The 7,338-nt window shown below is 37.5% G+C and overlaps 1 pseudogene; it reads right to left on the minus strand.

Annotated features, from left to right (window-relative positions):
• Positions 1-1,267: 1,267 nt before the first annotated feature.
• LOC101412280 (small ribosomal subunit protein uS5 pseudogene) lies at positions 1,268-2,040 on the minus strand (annotated as a pseudogene).
• Between the last annotated feature and the right edge of the window lie 5,298 nt (positions 2,041-7,338).

A 7,338-nucleotide genomic window follows, 5' to 3' on the forward strand; every position in this document is an offset into this window, starting at 1 on the left:
AAGGGTGGGGAAATTTTAAATGCAAATGAGGCTTTTATTTTTGTTGTTGTTTTTGAGGTTCTAGGGCCAGGGATTGAACCTAGGACCTTGTATGTGGGTAGCCTGCACCAAACCACTGAGCCACATTGTTTTTTTAAAAATTTGTTTTGCTTATTTATTTATTTGTTTTCTAAGAGATACTGGGAACTGAACCTGGGACCTCCCATGTGGGAGGCAGGTGCTCAAATGCTCGAGCCACATCTGTTACCATAAATGAGTTTTTATGGTTAAGAGATTTCAAAGTGAGTTGGGAGGTCATTCAAGAGGTTATGCTTATGTATATCTCAGGTGAATCTCATTGGCTGCCACGGTAAGCAGTGCCTTATACACAGGTGCTCCTGAGGGCTCTAGAGAAGATGGATATTATAAGCAGGGCAGACAACCCTCGGAAATTGGCACCCCATCAGTGGGCCTTATCTTGGAATATAAGATAACCTATTTCCCCAATGTATCAGAGTTAGACTCATTTATAATTTTCCTAAACATGGTTCTTCTGCTTCTTTAATTTGAAACTATAATTAGTATCAGACTCACCCAGGACAAGTAACAAAAGGATGATGATGGACAATGCCCTTTTCAAAAGACAGAGAGTATCTACAACTGCAAGTAAGACAGTTCCACTCATCTGCCTATGGGATGTAAGCCCTCTCTCAATTGGAAGCAGAGTGGACATCACCATCCCCAAATCCTCAAGCTTGAGGAATGAGCAAATATAAGATGGGAATGCAACTATGGACTAAAGTAAACATATTATTCTAGGAATGGTAGAACTTGTAACATTTATATAAAAAATTTGTAAGGGGAAGGAGAGTAAAGAATAGGTATAACATGGAACATTTTGGGGACATTGGAATTGTTCTGCATGTTATTGCAATGATGGATACATGCCATTATATATTTTGTCAAAACCTATAAAATTGTGTGGTGCAAAATGGAAACCATAATGTGAACTATAGACCATGCTTAGTAGCATTGCTTCATTATGTGTTTATCAGCTGTAAAAATGTACCATACTAATGAAAGACTTTGTTAATGGGGGAAAGTGTGTGTTGGGGAGGGAGTGGGGTATATATTTTTGATGTTACATTTATGTAATCTAAAACTTCTTTAAAAATAAAGAAAAAATATATAAAAAGTGTGCCGTTTAATTTCCTCACTTTTGTGAATTTTCCCTTTCTCCCTCTATTCTTTTCCACTTAATTCAAGTGTTTATTTTTCTCATGAGAGCCTATGTGGTGGCTACAGCAGGGGCCTGGGTTCTCTAAATGAAGACCTTGGTGTGCAATCTTGGTGAGATGGTCAGTAAACTCCTGGTAGGGAGACTTACTGTAATACAGTCTCCTTCCAGTGGTCAGGAGTGAGATAGCTCTAGGTCTTGGAGATGGTGCTGAAGGTGGCCTTGCCGAAGTTGCCCAGGGTAGATGTGAGTTCCTGGCCAAGACACAGCAGTCACCGATATAAGTCATGAGCAGTAGTTTCTTGGGCACAGAAGCCAAGATGATGCTATGCCTCTGGGGGCGGGGATGAGGCACACCAGGACAGAGATGCAGTGCCCCTTCACTTTGTAAAGGACAGTGTGAGACTTTATGAACATGTTCCTTCAGTAGCCCTGCTGCACATGGACAATGGAGAGCTTGGCCAGAATGATCCCCTGTAGATGGTGGTGGCTACCTCCCTGTCACACTTCATGCCCAGACTCACTTGGCTGTTATAGTCCCCAGTGGTGACAATGGTGCAGGTCTGCTTCTGCATAGGCATGATTTTCAGAACCTCATACTTGAGGGACATCCCCAGGAAAAAGCCAATATTCTCAGACTTCTTTGTGGGCAGAGAGAAGAGATAGATCTCTTCCAGGCACTTGATTTTCATGTCCATGACCAAGTGGCCCAGCTTGGGGACAGGAAGCCACTCCTTGTCCTCAGCCTTGTCTCTGCCAGCTCTGTGACCATGGCCCTGGATCCTGTTGCCAAAGCCTCCGTGGAGGCTGATATGGCCTCTCATTTCAGGGTCCCAGGGCTCTCAGACCTCCTGCAGCACTGGCGTCATCCATCATTTGGAGTTTTCTTAGATGAAGCTATCCCTCTATTTTTGATTTCTAGCTGCATTCCATTGTGGTCAGAAAAGATACATTGTATGCTTTCAGGATTTTAAAATTTATTGACCTTATTTGTGACCTAAAATATGGTTTATTCTAGAGGATGATCCATGTGCATTTGAGAAGAATGTGTATTCTATTGTTGGATGAAGTGTTCTAGATATGTCTGTTAGGTCTAGTTTGTTTAGAGTATTGTTCATGTCTTCTATTTCCTTATTGATCTTTTAGATGTTCTCTTCATTATAGAGTGGTGTATTGTATAGTGATGGAGAACCATCACTTTCTCCCTTCAAATCTGTTAGTATTTGCTTCATATCTTTTGGGGCTCTGCTTTTAGGTGCATATATATTTATAATTGATACATCTTCTTGTTTAATTAACCCCTTTATCTGTATATTGACCATCTTTTTTTACCTCATAACTGTTTTTGATTTGAAGTCTATTTTAGCTATTGGTTTAGCTATCCCAGCTCTCTTTTGGTTACTTGCATACTATATTTTTTCTATCCTTTCAATTTCAACCTACTTCTGACTTTGAATTTAAGGTGAGTCTCTTGCAGACAGCATGTAGTTGAATCATGCTTTGTTATCCATTTTGCCAGTCTCTGCCTTTTGACTGGAGAGTTTAATCCATTTACATTTAAAGTTACTATTGATAATATGGAACTTTCTTCTGCCATTTTTCTATTTCATATTTGTAAGTCTTATTCATTTTTTCACCCCTCAAGTCTTCCATTGATGCCTACTTTTTTAGTTATTTGATTTTCTGTATTCTACTGTTTTAGTTTCCTAGGCTGGTCAAGCAAATACTGTGAAATGGTTCAGCTTAAGCAATGGGAATATACTCACTCACAGCTTTGAAGCCAGGAAAAATTTCCAAATCAAGGCATCATTAAGGCAATGCTTTCTTCCCAAGACTGGCATTTTGAGGCAGCCTGTTATTCTTGATTCCTGTAAATGGCAAGGCACATGGTGGCATCTCTGGTCACTTCCTTCACTTCTGTGTTCTGTGGCTTTCTCTCTGTCTTTATTTGATTCTCTTATAAAGGACTCTAGTAATAGGATTAAGATCCGTCCTGTTGACTGGGTCACACATTAACTGGAGTAACCTCATCAAAAGGTCCTACTTACAATGATTTCACACCCACAGGAATGGATTAACTTTAAGAACACATTTTTTTTTTCTGGGGTATATGCAGTTCCAAACCATCACATGTACCATATTAAATACATTATCATTTCTATCTGGATATATTTTTCATCTCTTTTCATTGTGGTTACCTTTGGGGTTCAAACTTAACATCCTAAACATATAACAATCATATTTGGTTTGATACCTTCTTGGACCTCAATAGTGTACAATACACTTTTCCTTTACCTCTCCATCCCACCATAATTTTGTACTTGTTACCATTTATACCTTTGTATATTGTATGTCCAAAACCATATATTTATCATTGGTTTACTATCATTATCATTACTTTCCCCCCACTCCCAGAGGCTCCCTTATCTGTTTGCTTGTTGTTTTTTTGCTCATTGTCTGCTCATTTCCTCTTTGGAGGCACTGGGAACTGAATCTGGGACCTCCCATGTGGGAGGTGGGTGCCCAACTGCTTGAGCCACATTCACTCCCTACTTTTTTTTTTTAAGATTTATTTATTATTTATTTCTCTCCCCTTCCCTGCTCCCCCCGCCCCAGTTGTTTGCTCTCTGTGTCCATTTCTTGTGTGTTCTTCTGTGTCTGCTTATATTCTTGTCAGTGGCACCGGGAATCTGTGTCTCTTTTTGTTGTATCATATTGCTGCGTCAGCTCTCTCTGTGTGTGGAACCACTCCTTTTTTTCACACTGGGTGACTGTCCTTATGGGGTGCACTCCTTGCATATGGGCTTCCCTACGTGGGGGACACCCCTGCATGGGATGGCACTCCTTGTGCGCATCAACACTGTGTGAAGGCCAGCTCATCACACAAGTCAGGAGGCTCTAGGTTTGAACCCTGGACCTCCCATGTGGTAGCTGGATGCTCTATCCGTTGAGTCAAATCTGCTCCCCTCTGCTTGATTTTGTTTTTGTCTGCCATTGCTCATTCATTGTCTTGCTCATTGTCTGCTTGTTTCTTCTTTTTCTATTTTGAATAAAAACATACATTTCTCAAATAAATGTACTGGATACATATAAATTTTTTAAAAAATCATACAATATGTTACACAATATATTTGGTTCATAGAAATGGAATCATAGTGTATTTGTCCTTTTGTATCTGGCTTGCTTCACTCAACATAATATTCTCCAGGTTCTTAGCATGTTGTAATATGATTTATGACTTCATTTCTTCTTTCAGCTGCATGATATTCCATTGTGTGAATACACCACAGTTTTGTTTATCCATTCATCAGTTAATGGACACCTGGGTTGTTTCCAACTTTTGGCAATCATGAAAAATACCACTTATGAACATTGGTGTGTAAATGTCTGTTAGTGTCACTACTCTCAGTTCTTCTGGGTATATACCCAGCAGTGGCATTGCAGGGTCATGGAGCAAGTTTACATTCAACTTCCTAAGGAACAACCAAACAGTCCTACACAGTGGTTGTAGCATTCTACATTCTCACCATCAGTGAATAAATGTTCCTATCTCTCCACATCATCTCCAACACTTGTAGTTCTCTGTTTTTTTAAATAGTGGCCATTCTGATGGGTGTAAACTAGTATCTCATTGTAGTTTTGACTAGCATTTCCCTAGTAATTAGTGATGCTGAGCATTTTTTCATGTGTTTTTTTGCCATTTATATTTCTTCCTTGGACAAATATCTATTCAAGTCTTTTGCCCATTTCTTTTTTTGCTTTTATTTTATTTTTTTCCCATTTTTAAATTGGGTTGTTTGTCATTTTATTGCTGAGTTATAACATTTCTTTATATATCCTGGATATTAAACCTTCATTGAATGTGTGATTTCCAAATATTATCTCTCATTGAGTCAGCTGCTTTTTCACCCTTTTGACAAAGTCCTGTGAGGAACAAGTGTTTAATTTTGAGGACGTCCCATTTATCTATTCATTCTTTTGTTGCATGTCTTTGGCTATAAGGTCCAAGAAACCACCACCAATTACAAGGTCTTTAAGATGTTTCCCTACATTTTCTTCTAGTAGTTTCATGGTCCTGGTTTTATATTTTGGTCTTCGATCCACTTTGAGTTGATTCTTGTATAGCGAGGGAGATAAGGGAATTCTTTCCTTCTTTTGGCTATAAATATTCTGTTCCCCCAGCACCATGAAGAGACGGTTTTGTCCTGTTAACATGGACTTGGTAGGTTTGTCAGCAACCAGAGGACTGTATAGGTGAGGGTTTATTTCTGTATTCTCTATTCTATTCCACTTCTTTTTTTAGAATGCTTTTGTTTATTTGGGTGCACTTTCCCTTCCAAATGAATTTGGTAATAGTCTTTTCGAATTCTATAGAGTAGGCTGTTAGAATTTTGATTGGTATTGCATTGAATCTATCAATCAGCTTGGGTAAGATTGACATCTTCCTGATATTTTTTCTTCCCTTCCCCGTCTTTCCATTAGTTTAGGTCTTTCCATTTGTTTTGGTCTTTTAGAATTTCTTTTTGCACTGTTTTGTAGTATTCTGCATATAGGACTTGTACTTCTTTGGTTAAATTAATTCCTAGGTATTTGACTCTTATTGTTGCTATTGTAAATGGAATTTACCCCCTGCATTCCTCATCAGATTGTTCAGTATTAGTGCACAAAAACATTGCTGATTTTTGCGTGTTGATCTTTTATCCTGTCACTTTGTTGAACTCATTTATTAGCTCAAGTAACTTTGTCATGGATACTTCAGAATTTTCTAAGTACAGGATCATGTCTTCAGCAAACAGTGAGATTTTTACTTCCTCTTTTCCTACTTGGATGCATTTAATTTTTTTCTCTTTTTTTCATTTGCCCTAGCTAGAACTTTTAGTACAATTCTGAAAAAAAAAAATGGTTACAGTGGGCATCATTGACTTGTCTTAGAAGGAAGGCTTTCAACCTTTCTCCATTGAGTATGATATTGGCTGTGTGTTTTTTGTATGTGCCTTTTATCATATTGAGGAATTTTCCTTCTATCCTATCTTTTGAAGTGTTTTTATCAAAGAGGATGCTGGATTTTGTGGACTGCCTTTTCTTCATGGATTGAGATGAGCATGTGGCTTTTTCCCTTCAATTTGTTAATGTGGTATATTACATTGATTGATTTTCTTATGTTCAACCAGCCTTGCACACCAGGAATAAATCCTACTTGGTTGTGATGTATAAGTCTTTTGATATGCTGTTGGATTCTATTTGCAAATATTTTGTTGAGAAATATTGCATCTATGTTCATTAGAGAGATTGGTCGGTAATTTTCTCTTCTTGTATCTTTATCTGGCTTTGATATTAAGGTGATATTGACTTCATAAAATGTTTTGGCTAATTTTTCCCTCCTCTTCAATTTTTTTTGAAGAGTTTAAACAGGATTTGTGTTAATTCTTTTTGAAATTCTTGGTAGAAATCATCTGTGAAGCCATCTGGTCCTGGACTTTTCTTTGCGGGGAGAATTTTTATGATGGGTTCAATCTTTTTTAAATGTGATTGGATTGTTTAAATGTGATTTTGCATTTCTTGTAGTGTCAGTGTAGTTTGTTTATAAATTTCTAGGAATTTGTCCATTTCATCTAGTTGTCTAGTTTGTTGGCATACAACTTCTCATAATATCCTCTTCTGATCCTTTTTATTTCTGTGGGGTCGGTTGTAACTTTTCCCTTTCATTTCTGATTGTATTTACTTGAGTCTTGTCTCTTTTTTACTTTGTTAGTCTAGCTAGGGATTTGTCAATTTTATTGATCTTCTCAATGAACCAATTTTTGGTCTTGTTGATTTTATTTTTTGTTCTCAATTTCATTTATTTCTGTTTAATCTTTATTATTTCTTTCCTTCTGCTTGCTTTGGGATTGGTTTGCTGTTGTTTTTCTAGTTTCTCTAGTTGTTTAGTTAAATCTTTGAGTTTATCTCTTCTTTTTTAATATAAGCCTTTAAGGCTATAAATTTCCCTCTCAAGTCTGCCTTTGCTGCATCCCATAAATTTTGAGAAGTTGTATTCTCATTTTCATTTGTCTCAATATTTTTACTGATTTCACTTGCAATTTCTTATTTGGCCCACTGATTATTTAGGTGTGTGTTGTTTA

The sequence above is a fragment of the Dasypus novemcinctus genome, chromosome 27 (genome assembly GCF_030445035.2).
Source record: "Dasypus novemcinctus isolate mDasNov1 chromosome 27, mDasNov1.1.hap2, whole genome shotgun sequence".
Classification (NCBI taxonomy): domain Eukaryota; kingdom Metazoa; phylum Chordata; class Mammalia; order Cingulata; family Dasypodidae; genus Dasypus; species Dasypus novemcinctus.